The following is a 13844-nucleotide window of genomic DNA, read 5'->3' on the forward strand; positions in this document are numbered from 1 at the left end:
TATTATTCCTGAGTGTCCTTGAAATGAGTCTTTTGCCATGGGCTCAAGAGCCTTTTGTTGGACAAACCCATGCAGTGGGTGACATCCCCGTGCTGCTGAAGTGAATCACCACCAGTGTCCATGCTGTCTCCATCTGGGCAAGACTCAGAGTATGCCCTTAAACCACTTGTTTAATAAAGGTGGGTTATAGGAAACAACTTTATTGCTGCTTATTTGCAGCTAAATATAGTTTCTTTTGGAAGCATAAGGGGTGGTGGTGGGGGGGGTCCCTGCTGAGCACCATTTTGTTACAGTTTTGCAGATGCTGCTGATGGTGGTTTGTGCTCAGCCAGGCATATGCCTGGTCTCAACCATCTCTACCCCCAATATCAGCAAGAACTAACTTTCTTGAGGTAGACAAGACTTAGGAGTCTAGTGTTCAGATAAGTACAGAGCAGATTACCCCAGAAAAAGGGAGGTGGCAGATGGGTGGCTGACGCCAGAGGGGTGAAGCCGAATGCAGACTGAATTAGTCCCTGCAACCAAGGACAGAAGGTGCTTGGCACGCAGCTCTCACAAGTTATCATTTTAAAGTGTTTGTAGGGAAGCCTTTAATTTGATTAGGTCATTTCCTTAATAGTTTTGTACTTGTGGTTGTTACATTACCCTGGACAAAAGTGTGATTTGACATCAAAATGGCTGCTAACATTTAGCTTTGTAATAAGCCATTTATATATGACAAGATCTAAATTTTTCTGGTAATTTTTTTACAAAAAGCTGAATTATGAATGTATATGTATGTATGAAAATAGGTATACTTTTGTGAGATTACTGAAGGAAAGGTCATCTTCCTTCCACCTCACTTAAAAATGTATATTGCATAAGAGAAACAAGCTGTGCAACTAAAAAAATTATGTAGTGCATCATATAAATACAATGGTTTGTTAATTTTTTTTGTTTTTATGGGTTTTTTTAAACTCCATTAGATCTGTTGTTATACCTTTAGCACTTCTTTAAGTTTTTTGGAAGTTGTAGAACAAGAGGGGAAAACAAATTTATTATTAGTGCTTTGCAAAGCTTTTGAGATTCAAAGTTACCAGTATTTGACATGTGTCAGTTGTAAGCTTACTAGGGCGGCTTGTAAATTCCTTAGTTGGAAAAAAAAAAGTCTCTGAACTGTAAGGTTTTTAAGGACCGACTTGAATGCAGAAGGGTCCACAACAACTTGTTTTTTAAAAAATAAATCAAATAGAAAAGTCATACTGCTGTTTGCCGAACTGGGGATAATCACTGAAAACTAATGTGGCAGGAGGCTGTAGCACCCTCTGGCAGAATTTTTCCTATAATAAGTATCTTCCTTCCCTATTGGAACAAGGATGAACATCCACCCATCTCTGATGTATGGAGTGTTTTAGAGGAGTTTGGAGGGGGCCTCCACTTTAGGGAGCAGGGAGGATATCAGGGTGCTTTGTTCATGCTTTGGCATTCCAAATCTGACCAAATATAATGTAAAAGCATTTGCATGGACCTCAAAGGAGCCTCCCAGTTTGATAAAGAAAATCAATCTTGCTCCTTCCTTCTCTTGGTCCCCCATCCAAAAGGCAGGAGCATGTCTTGCACAAAAACATGGTTTTCAGCCCATTTTTTTCATCGGTGATACCTCTTTTGGTTTTTTTTAAGCATAATTTTTATCCCCTTTTGGTCAACTTTTTAGATTCCACTTTTAATTCCTGTTGAAAACTTCTCTTTCATGATAATCTTAAGAAAGGTTTCTGTTGGATAGGCTCCTTTATCTTCAAGATATAATTATTTCAGACAAACTGAAAGATATTAATAAAATTATATGAAACTTAAACTTTAATGAGTCATCAGTTACATGTTTTTCCTTTCAACGTGCTGGTCAGTGATTAGATTCTAGGAGATTCTACTGGGTTCTTCTTAAGTAGGAGTGCCAGTCTTGACAGTGAATTTGAGATCAGAGTTTGGCAACCTTGATTTTTTTTTTTTTTAAGCATTGTGTTTGTTGTTGGTTGGTTTTTTAGTTTTGATTGGTTTGGGGCTTTTTTTAATGGAAGATGTTTGAATGCCTTTATTTTTAAATAGCAGCCAGAAGAATTTACTTCTTACTTACCTCTAGATCTTTCAACAGTAAATTATTACCATTCAGTGAGGAAAAGGGTATTTACTTCAGTAAGAACCGACTGTTGTTGAGTACCAGAGAAAACAGGAGGGGTTTCTTTTTCTGTATGGTTTGGCTGTTAAAAGCAAATTGAAGTTAAACTCTGAGTTGACTTAGCTGTTTGCATTCTTAAATATGGCATGTGTTTCTGCAGTTGTCTTAAAAGATTTTAAAGACTGAAAGTGTGGGTAAAACCAACAAGATGAATTAGTTGCTGGAATGTTTACTGTGCTCCTGGCTCAAACAAGGGAATGACTTTTATTCTTCGTGGATAAAAACAACTTAATGCTTTAGCAGACATATAATTTCTAGACTAATTGCATAGTATTTATAACCCATAAATGGGTTATAAATTTGCATTATCTGCAGCAGATGCAAATTTTTTCTCCTGAGCCATTAGGCAGCCTACCAGTTTATTCCCATTGACGATGATGGCTGCTGAAGAGGCACAGACATTGCAGGGTCAAGCTATACATTTAATTTCTGGCACACTGGAAGCTCTTCAAAGTGTGTTTTGTTGGCAGAGAAAATTCTTGCAATATAAATACGTATTGTATCTTGCAGCCCACACTGAAGAGAGATGGAATGAAATGTAAGAATATTCTTTGGGTTTTGATGAAGTGGTTTTCTCTGGGAGAACAGAACAGAGAAATAATTCAAGAACCCTTTTAAGGCTGCAAGATGTAAGTACTTTATATCTTCTTCAAGCAGCCTGTGCTGAACACCATTTGCTATATAAGAAACACTGACTAAATAAGTTGGGGGGTTCTCCTCAATAACTATGCAGTTATTGCATAAAAGAGAGACTGATGAAAAGCAGTACAAACCTATTCTGTTCTCATCCTCTTTTTTTCCTATAAACTGACTTTTTGGAATTTCCACACAAAATTCTTAAAGAATGTCCCATTTTTTGACATGGCGGCTCTCAAATCTGTGTGGAAAAGCTGTTGGTTATGAACTAGAGCTAAAACAAATAATCACTGGGTAACCTCTTTATCTGACACTTAGTGTTATAATAGAAAAATTATTATCACATCTCATTTATTCACACTATCTAAATGGAATGTATCCAGTAATAATTAAGTAGACAATTTTTAAAATATTTGCATTAGCCTAATAATCTTTTTCTTAATTAAGTGTATAGGGTTCTGCAGCCTCTGGTTAGATAGGTATTGGTTGAATAACCTTATAGGAAGAAATTTGGTTTTTTTCAGCTTTGTTTCACAAAACTAAAGTACTCCTAAGGCCAAACAAGTACAAAAGATCAGTTGCAACTAACTTTGGTTTGCAGCAAGGAAACCAGTGGAAACCAGAAGGCCAAGGGGGTTGTCTTCCATCTGTGCTGAAGATGCAAAGTCATGCTATCTATAGGAAAAGAAAGATGACATTGCCCTTTAGCCTGGGTTTAATGTAGGTCAGTTGGGTCACCAGATGACATGACTTTAATGGCCAAACTGCTTTTAACAATTGCCTTGGGCAGTGTTTAATTTCACTGATCCTTGCCAGCCTTCAGGAGAGGAGAGAGGAGAAATCCACCTTATCTTTCGGTTTTCACACAGTGATGATTTAATCCTCTTTTGTACTGAAATTTCTCTAATGAAACCTATTACCTAGCACACACTTGTTATAGTTGAATGCAGCCCAGGTTTGTATGAAATTTCAGAATGAGTTGACAGAGAGGTTTGTTTGTGTTCTTGGGCTGTTCAGCTGCCATGTGCAGAATTCCTAGTCTTAAGAAGTTAAGTTGGCCTATGGCTTATTATGTCTCTTTCACATGCAATATCTTCTTTCTCACTGCAAACCACTGTAACAATCATTCATACTGTAATAACAGAAGAGGAAGGATAGAGCTGAATTCCAGTTGTCCTACTGTTTTTCCATCCTGGTGATGGACTGGAATAGCAGTTCAGGGAATATACAATGTTCTCTTTTGGAAATATCTCAGTATATATCTTAGAAAGTGCCTGGATGTGTGTCAGTTTTATATAGATGCTCTGAATGGGCTACTGCTCAGAAACAATGCCATTAACGTGCTAGCTTAATGGTCTGTAATGGTAGGGGGGAAAAGAAAGAAAAGCAAATGTTGAGGCATTAGTGGGGACAAAAAAGGAAACCAAAGCAAAAAAAAATTATTCTGCCATGCACATGCATCTTCAGGATACCTACATCTTGAAGGTCATGTGCAATTTGTCTCCTTCCTCTTGCTTCTGTGATAACACATATTAAGATTGGGGAAAAATACAGAGAAATAAATAAGGTCAATCCAAGTGTAGAACAACCACTATTATGTAAGGAATAACTACATTGACTACACTTCAGCCCTGCAAGTCAGACAGCTGAGGTCCATAAAATACTGTGAGGCAGAAGGTGAGAGCTGTTCGTGTCTTCTGGAGGAAAAGAACTGTGGAGCATCAAATGAAATTAGCAGGGGCTGTGCTGAATGCAAACAAAAGGTGATAATTGCCAGTGTGAGGTGGGTTATCACACTCCTTTCTCAGGTCCCAGGCGTGGTGCTTTCTAAAGCAGCTGGATAAAAGTATGGTTCCTGTTAAATGAGCCTTGAGCTGCAGATCAGTGGAGTTTGGGAGAACATTTCAGATACTTAAAACTACAGGAACATCATGGAGTTTGTGTTCTTTGAGTATCTGCTGTTGGCCACTCTGTGACCTAGAGAAAGCACCTCTGGTCTGACTTTAGGTGTGTCTGCTTTTAGGTTGATCTGACCACTCCTTTGTTCTTCTTTGATTAGTGTGGGTCACTGTGTTGGGTGAGGTGGGCTGCAGAAAGTGTTCGGGTCTGATCTATGCTCACAGTGCATTTTCTGCAGGCAGTGAGCCTGATGAAAGCAGCATACAGTTGTCTTGTCTGCACCATGTTGGTTTGATAGGTCATAAAATTACCCATTAACAAGCAATTCGAGGGGTGCCAGAACTGAAGAAGCTAGTTTCCTCTGTTAATAACTCTGATTTAAAATGTTTTCTATATTTAGGATGTGGTTAGGATCAGCCCTTCCAATGGCTTCCTATTGTACTACCATTACACAGTCAAATGTCCTGCCTAACTGGCTAAGTTTCCTCATGAATATTGAGAAGATGAAATATTTTTCAGAGTTCTGTTCCTCTGTTTCATTTGCATGGAATTGTGGGTTTAAGAGGTGGTTGACAGTAAGCAAGCAATATGAGCCATGTTTCTCTTGGAAGCCAGGCAAACAGAAATAGTACAAAATAAATAGAAATAATACAAAAAAGCCAAAGAATCCTTCATTGTACTGCAAAGTAGTAATAATATAGTTGAAAAATCACATGAATATAAAAAATATATTAATGTTCATCTTTCTAAAGTTTTGAGTGTAATACAGGTTAGTTCAATGCTCATGGCTGTGCACAGGAGCAGTTGGGTATGAGTGTGACATCCTATTTTTCTTACATTATTTAGTAACTGACACACGCTGTGTTCTTGCTGGTTGTTAACAGCATGTGAATTATGAGGCCAAAGGGGTCTTCCTCATGACAATGGCTAATGTTTGCAGAAATGCAAAGGTCATGATCATGACTACTTTTTTTTAATGCCAGCTGGATACCAATGACAATTACTGAACGAGACAGTTCTTAAAGGGTCAGTTTATTGACTTATCTTCCCTGCTTTGGGAGGGGTGATGGAATCAAAGCAACTGCCTAGCTTCTGTTCTGATTTAAGTGACTTTAGCCTTGGATAGTTTTCCTTCATATTCCCATGAAAAATGAGAGCGACTCCTTCACTAGGTTTATTTTTCTGTGAGGTGCTACTTGATTAGAAATATTATTGTCATCTTTAAAAGAGAAAAGAGAGTGAACTTCTGAAAACATATTTTGTCGTTTTGAGATAACTTTCTTTTCCTTCTAACCTCTAGTTTAAACCTTAATGGAGGAAAAAAACTTTATGGTTTTGCACTTACAGATTGTAAGTAGGAGCTGTAGTGTACTTTTTAAAAATAAGTTTTTTGAACAAATTTGAATATTGACATCTTCGAGCTAAGCCCAGGATGTTAAATAAAACTCTTTACTTACCTATGGCTGAAAATATGTGAATAAATAGTTTTGGTTTTCTAACAGACAGAATGTGTTTGGAGGAAATTGCAGCTGTAGGACAAATGGCCATGGGTTGTATCTTCTCTTTCCCAGCTCAGATGTTCAAAACTGAGTGTCCATGAGCTTACAATTGTTTCTGAATTAATTCCTCTGTAATGCAGTGACCTTACATCTGTGGGATGCTGGAAGTCTGCACTGCAGTGTGTTTAGTTACCCCTTACGGTGATAAAAAATTTGAAGTGGAGACATGAAGGCTATTATTTGTTACTTGGAAAACCGTACTTTACAGTTACTGTGCTGAGTGATTTCTGGAGTAGTAAAATCCTAGACTGGTATTTTGAGAGAGGGCAGGTCAGACATCAGGAAGTTGAGTCACAGTTGGAGTGGACACAGTGCTAAGTATCCTCCTTAATAGCCTGAGAAGACAAGAGGTATTAGATGACCTAATCTTTTTCCTGTGAAATTTTTGCTGTTGTGACTTTATTTTCCTGGTTGCCAAGACTAAATGTGGAGGTCATCTTTTTTCTTTTTTTCTTCTTTTTTCTCTTTACACAGGAAAGTTTCATCAACATACAGCTGGTTAGTTTGAACCTTGCCTGAATTTATGGCCTTCTGATGCAGGTATGGTAGGAATATGGTAGATGTTAATTTTATCAGTTTACAAAACTGTTGATTAATTACTAAAAAGAATACTTTGGCTTTATGATAAGAATCTTTGTCTCAAAAGAGGCTGGAAATTATGCAATCAATGACTTTGTGTTTGGTAATAGCAAATCCATATGAAATTTGTCTGAAGTTAAAGAAGTTGGTCTAAAGCCAGATGTATCAATGCAACAGCTGAGTGTAAGCTTAAAAGTTCTTTTTTGCATCCTCTTGGGAGCTGGGGGGTAGTGGTGGCAAAATGAAGGTTAAAAGTCTTGCCAAGGTTAAAACAGACAGTGAAGGAAGAGTCACTTTCAGAAACAAATGACAGGAAACAGTAAATACTTTTAGACAAATTATTTTATTGTTCTAAATAACTATAGGTGAAATTTATTATCTGCGGAGATTTGCAAGTGGTTTCTCTGACACAATTTAGTATCGTAGTGCTTTACCAGACTTCAGTCATGTCTGAAACTTCGGCTTGTTGAACAGCTGTTGAAGGCTACTCTGTGCCCTTAGTTCAGCTGTTGGCAGTTTTTGGCATCAGGCACACAGCTGGAGCAATTGCTTTTCTTGCAGAAGGGAAGATAATGTGAAAACATTGTTCTTGATTGGTTTTGTTTTTTTTTTTCTTTAATCCTTGCTGTCTAATTACTTTGTACTTGGCAGGAGTAGATTTAATCTTGAGTTTACATCTTTGCTGTGTCCTCAGAAACTAGCCAAAGCTATGTAAGACCCAAAACTTCTAGTTTTTTCATGCTCAGAAACTTCCTAGTGCTGCACTGCTGAAATTCCACGTCCCCTATGGTTCTGTTTCAGCCTGCAGCTGTACAACCTTTAGTTGTACCCCCTGATCCTTAGAACCCTTCTGAAGATAACACACTGAAGCTGAGGAGGTTTTTAAGGGTGGCTGGTGTGTGTGTGTGTGTGTGTGACTGTATGACTTTACTGGTTGGATTTAGGCAATGTGTGGTGGAAGATGGTGAGGAAATGGGAATCATCATGGGGGGACTAAACAAGGAGGCTGAGAAAGATAGGAGTCTTGGAGCGAAGGATGCAGAACAAATTGAGGAGATTGGACTGGCCATGGAACACTTGTTATAGTTGAGGGCTTGGAAACTAAAGGGAAAGCACATGTTAAAAGAAATCAAGATTGGCTGGATGAGGAGGAAGTGTTTGAGAATCAGAAAGGGAAGTGAAGGGCTGTTGAAGGCAAAGCTGGGCAATAAGACTCAGAATGTGTTGACAAGGAACCTGGGAACTGCTGAGATGGGGGCGGGGGGGGGAAAGGGTACTGAAACCAAGTGTTTCTGACAGATTTATATACAAATAGGCAATGTTGTTTGTAATGAGTCTTGGGATAATGGGAGAGAGTTGCTGAACTGGGATAAAACTTCAAGAGCGGGATGAAACCCCTTTGGAATGACAAGAACTGGCTCACTGTGGCCTAGTAAACAGGATTCAGATTAAGGAAAGGGACTGGTCTGAAGTTTGACAAAACAGTTGGGAGTGGAAACAGTAGGGTTATATCAGAATAATATGTTTCCACAGAAATTTATCCATTGTAATGCCTAAAAAAGGATCAAATTTTTTTGTCACTCTTCTGCCATGTCTTGGGCTGACCCTGGCTGAACACTAGATACCCGCCAAAATCACTCCATCACTCCCTTCTTGAGCTGGATGGGGGAGAGAAAATACAGCTTGTGGGTGGAGATAAGGACAAGAAGAGATCGCTCACTCATTTCCATCAAAATAGACGTGACTTGGGAAAATTAGTTTTAATTCATTACTAATGAAGTCAGGGTAGGGTAACAAGAAGTAAGCCCAATTCTTTAAACACCTTTCCCCCACTCCACCCCTATTCTTGGGCTCAACATTATGGGTCCCCTCCCACTCAGAAGTGATATTCTGTGATATTTCTCTCCCTGCTCCCCTGCAGTAGCATTATCAGTTCATCACATGTTGTCTCTGCCATTCCTTCCTCCTCAGCGGAGGACTTCTCACACTCTTCCCCTTCTTCACCAGAGGGTCCCCTTTTCACAGGGTGAGTCCTTCAGGAACAGACTTCTCCAGCGTGTGTCCTTTATGGGGTCACAGGTCCTCCAGAAAATCTGCTCCAGCCTGGGCTTCTCTCTCCATGGGCCCTCAGGTCCTGCCATGAGCCTACTCCAGTATGGGTTTTCCAAGGGATCACAGACTCCTCTGAGCAGGGTTTTGGGTCCTCCATGGACTCCAGATGGGTCTCTGCTCCACACGGACCTCCATTGGCTGCAGGAGCACATCCTGCCTCACGGGCTGCAGGGGGTCCTCGGTTCTCGCCTCCTGAGCCTGGGGCATCTCCTCCCTGCCCTTCTTCCATGACCTTGGTGTCTGCAGAGCTTTTTCACATGTTCTCACCCTTCTTTCCAACTGCAGTTGCAGTAGCACATCAGCTTTTCCCCCTTCTTAGCTCTGTTATGCCAGAGGCACTACCATGGTTGCTGATGGGCTCGATGTTCTGCAGCATGTCCATCTTGGACTCCACTGGCATTGGCTCTGTTGGACACAGGAACTTTCTAGCAGCTTCTCATGGAAGTCATCCTTGTACCCTTCCAGCACCATAACCTTTCCACACAACCCAAACACGTACTGTCAGTAAATATCATAAATCTTTTCAGCGACAGGATCTTGCCTCATTACTGGTGTTCCACATGAAGCACCTGACTCAAGGAGAGGAACTCCAAAGAGCTTTGCTGCTCCCAGCGGACAGGCAGACGCAGGAGAACTGAGCCACCACAGTGTTCTCGCTGATCTGTGGGAATACTGGCAGTGCTGCTTGACTTCTGCTTGTCTGCATGAAAACAGACCATCAACTAATGGTTGCCCATGTCCTCCCCTGTTTGGGGATTAATTATCCCCACAGATACTCACAGCAGTCTGATCACACACTGCTGGAGCCAGGATGTTGGTGGGTTTGGCTTAGTTGTTGGGTCAGGCTGCAGCTGGGATAGAAAGGAGGTCACAGTCAGGGTCAGGAAAACCCAAGGTCAGAGACCAAAGAAGTCCAAACACATAAATCTTGAGGGCAAGGCAGGGGTGTGGATGCCCGGCTGTGATGTGGAACGTGGGAAGGGCCGGTGTGCCAGAGTAAGCATCAAAGCCCAGAGTCTGGGCTGAGGCAGAGGCTGGACTCAAACAACACACCAGAACACAGGAATGCTGAAAAAGGAGGCTGGTGAAGCAGGATGGTTGGGAGTGAGTTGCAGAGTATCAGAAAGGAGGATCAGGGATTAGATGTAGAAATTGCAGCATAATACATAGTTTTAGGAAAACTATTTTTGGCAAGCCCACAGAAAACTTTCTGTGAAGATGTACCTACCACTTTCTGATGGTAGGGTTGAATTTGGGGCAGCTGTCAGGTGGGGCAGCACAGTGGGGGACTCCTTTCATAAGAAAAGTTAAATCAAAGTACACTTGTATAAGTGAAGATAATAGTATTTTGGGGTTTTTTTTCCTAACTTACTGCAAATGCCTAGGCCTCACTCTGTATGGAGACTGTTCCACAAATGTGTTTGTAATGTGTGGTGGTTTTATTGTTTTGTCCTGAATATGGCAGGTACACTAGCATAGACAGAAGATAAATACTTCTATGGTGAAATCACCATTCTGAGCTCTGATTTTACAAAGGTTTATGAAGAAGGTCCTGAGAGCACTGTTGGGAGAGAAAATCAGTTCTCTGAGAAACAACTTAAGCCACAAATTATTACAATTATACACTTGGCTGTTTCAGAAAATTAGAATTACTGACTTTTCATTGAGGAAAAGAAGGAAGTGTGTGTGCAAGCTGGTCTGAAATGTTGAAAGAAGAAAAAGTAATTAGTGAGGTTTCATGTAGGTGAAACCAATCTCACTGTTGAAGGCTAACAAGCCCCTCATTTTCATGACTGTAATAAACACTCATTTATTCCTGACTGCTGGCAACATAAAGTAGCTGAACAATTAGTGTGGGATGGGCTCATCTGTGGGTGGCATGTGAGGTAATACCAGTCATTCCTGAGGGGAAAACTCATACTTAGCTACCTTTATTTTTACCACCACTAGCACACTCAGTGGACTGAAGTTCTGCACCTCTGGCTCCAGTGCAGCCAGGATGGAGCACGTGTGGAATTTGAATCTGAATTTCCATGGGATTTTGGCTCAAACAAATCAAGTGGCTTCCACTGCCCTCTGTAAGGTGGAAGCTCAGGTAGAATTAAGCTTAAAAACTTGTATAAACAAACACAAATTTCCAGGTTTTGAGATGTGAAGAATTCTGTGAACATCTTCCATGTTAATTCAATGCTCTGCGTGAGGAAGGAGAGAAAGTGGAGACAGAAGTGACTTGGTGTTCCTCCAGACTATCTTAGTGTATAACGCAGGTCAGAGGACTTTCCCAGTGGTTTTCATGCTAAATCTTGGGACACAAGAGAGGTATAATAATTTTATTTGATTTAATTTGGTTTTCCATCCCTTAAATTTAATAATTATCATTGACTGTTTGTTCACCTGGGTTTTTAAACTTTTGAGGCACACACAAGGTGCTTTCCTACAATTTGTTTCACAAGACTAGATGGTTTTTTGGTGTATGGACCTTGAGATTTTGTGGGTTTAGGGTGAGATTGCCTTAAAAATGTAATTTCTTGCAGGTATATAAAATTGAATCTGAAAAGCATTTCTGTGTTAAATACAGTTAGCTTTATTTTCAAATATTCTTTCAATTAATTTATTTCTTCCTTTCTTTTCTCCTCCTCCCAACTCCACTCTGTGAACTCTAGGAAAAGCCTATTCATTTGTAAAGCTTCTTCTTTCAGGGCTGGTATTTTGGGAGGGCAGTCATACTGTCAATTGTAAAGGGGCACATCAAAACATACAGTTTTTATTTCTTTTTTCTACCTAGTGTGTTCATCCTGCCTGGTTTTGGTGCAGAAAGTGTAGAATGTTGCGCAAGATGGGATGGAGAAGGGAAACAGTGACAGAGTAATATACAGTGCTAAATTTAATAAAATTTGGTTTTCTGTTTTAAAGCCTGAATTTTTATTTTGTCCTTTTTGTAACACTGGCTTTAGAGGAACATTTAAAATAGTGAATCCATTTTCTAGATTTAGAGAAGTGCTGTTTATTAGGCAGCAGTTGCAGGCAACTATAGCAAATTTTTTGTGCCTATGCACAGTTTAATAAGGTTCTAATGACAGTAAATTTTACTAAAATATTTAGTATTACCTAGGAGAACCACCAATCCACAAATTTCCTAAGTACGAGGACGTGCAGTTGGTGCAGCCAGCATTTGCTGTATCTCCCCCTGCCCCCTCCCCTTTGATTTACTAATAACTCTGATTCTCTTGAAAATTTTCTTCCTTCCCCACCCAACAACTGCTTTATAGCTGACAAAAATAAGCAATTTCCTAGCCTTATCCTCTACCTACAGAGGTCATAAAAATTGCTAATGGAAACGCTGTTGCCTTCTGTTGTGTGATTCTAATAGGAAACGGATCACTGCAATTTATGGGGTACTTACCCTTTTCGGTGCATGATGAATGGCTCACTTCAAATGATGTTTCCTCATTGATTTCCAAGTATTTATCACCAGAAAAGACAGAGCAGGAAGAACAGCATTTAAACATGAAGTTGATTTTGAAGATGTTGTCTTTTCACTACGGTGTGAATTCATGGCAATATAGCATTTGCTGTAGTAGGGAAGCAAAAGATGTGAAGTCAGTTCTTTATGTTGCTCTTAAGATTAGGTCTCCCACTTTTTGTTATGCTTTATTAGCTTTCTTGCCTGTTCTTTGGTCCGGAGAGTGTAGAGGTTTTGCTCACATTCTGCCTATTTGTTGCCATGTTCTTGAAACAAGCACATATGATATTTATATGTCAGTAGTCTCTTTGCTGTCAGGCTTTTTCAGATATTTTTACTTAATTCACAGGAAAATCTATATGCAAATAAATTCTATGTAATATTTAGTAGGTGACTGAAATATTTGTATTGGCGTGGTGTTGTTTTATTTTGCTGCATGAAGTATTAGAAGAGACCTTCTGAATCTGTTCAATTTCTGGCTGGCTGGACTGGACTGAATCAAAATAAAAACCATCTCTTTAGTGCCTGCAGTGTTCATACAATCTATTTCTGTGTGTTGCTGCATGAATCACTGGGCAAAACCACATATAAGCAAGGTAGGTCATAGGCAGATACAATCCTACAAAATATGTTTTTAAATTGCCAAGAGTAGAAAATTGAGAATTGATACATCCCTTTTCCAAGTAGGATAACTTGCTTCAATTGAGAAGCATATTGCAGTTTTGCAGTTTGTAAGACTGGCTTAAATGTCATTGACTTGACAGTCTTTGAATACTACAAATTATTATAGCTATGCAATAACTAAAAATTTCATCTTTTTAAATGGTAATGTTAAAACTTGTTTGCATTCTTAATTTCCAGAGATTCCTATATAAGATAATTAGATAATATGCTAGCAAAAATGAGGCTGTGTTGGTTAGAAAAAAGCGTGGAGTTTCACAAGTCACTTTTGATAGCTACTACTGCAATTAGGTTTACTATCAAATGGATATAAACTGATTTTTCATTAAAGAGCTATATGAAACCATTGATGTAAAATACACCTATTTCAGAGAACTTGTAACAATTTTAACTTTCACTATGTAAGAGCACACATTTATACTATTCTCTTACATTATTTACCTTCTTCTCGAGATATAACTTTGCTCTTTTCTTTCTTACTGTAATGTGATTTACAAATTTTTAGTTTCAAATCATAATGCAAACAATGGAAGTGAAGAATAAAATCTGCAGATGACAACTGTGCAGTTTCCATTTTTTCCTCTTTTTCTGAAAGCTGTGTTGAGTAAATCTCTAAAAAAGCTACCAGGCTGCACATGAATGACTGACAAAAACCACACTGTATTGTCTACTTCCATTGCCAAGTTTTATAGAATTGGTCTTC

The 13844-nt window shown here is 39.3% G+C and overlaps 1 protein-coding gene across 5 annotated transcripts in view; it reads left to right on the plus strand.

Annotated features, from left to right (window-relative positions):
* The window catches only part of GREB1L (GREB1 like retinoic acid receptor coactivator), a 132151-nt gene that overhangs the window by 19745 nt on the left and 98562 nt on the right, over positions 1 to 13844 (plus strand). For 4 of the 5 annotated variants that reach the window (XM_030969324.1, XM_030969348.1, XM_030969341.1 and 1 more), the window contains exon 2: positions 6781 to 6846. The exons of the other annotated variant lie outside the window; for it this stretch is intronic. The gene's annotated coding sequence lies outside the window, so the exon portion shown is untranslated. The remainder of the gene's footprint in view (positions 1 to 6780; positions 6847 to 13844) is intronic. 5 annotated transcript variants of the gene reach the window in all.

Source organism: Camarhynchus parvulus, chromosome 2 (assembly GCF_901933205.1).
Source record: "Camarhynchus parvulus chromosome 2, STF_HiC, whole genome shotgun sequence".
Classification (NCBI taxonomy): Eukaryota; Metazoa; Chordata; class Aves; order Passeriformes; family Thraupidae; genus Camarhynchus; species Camarhynchus parvulus.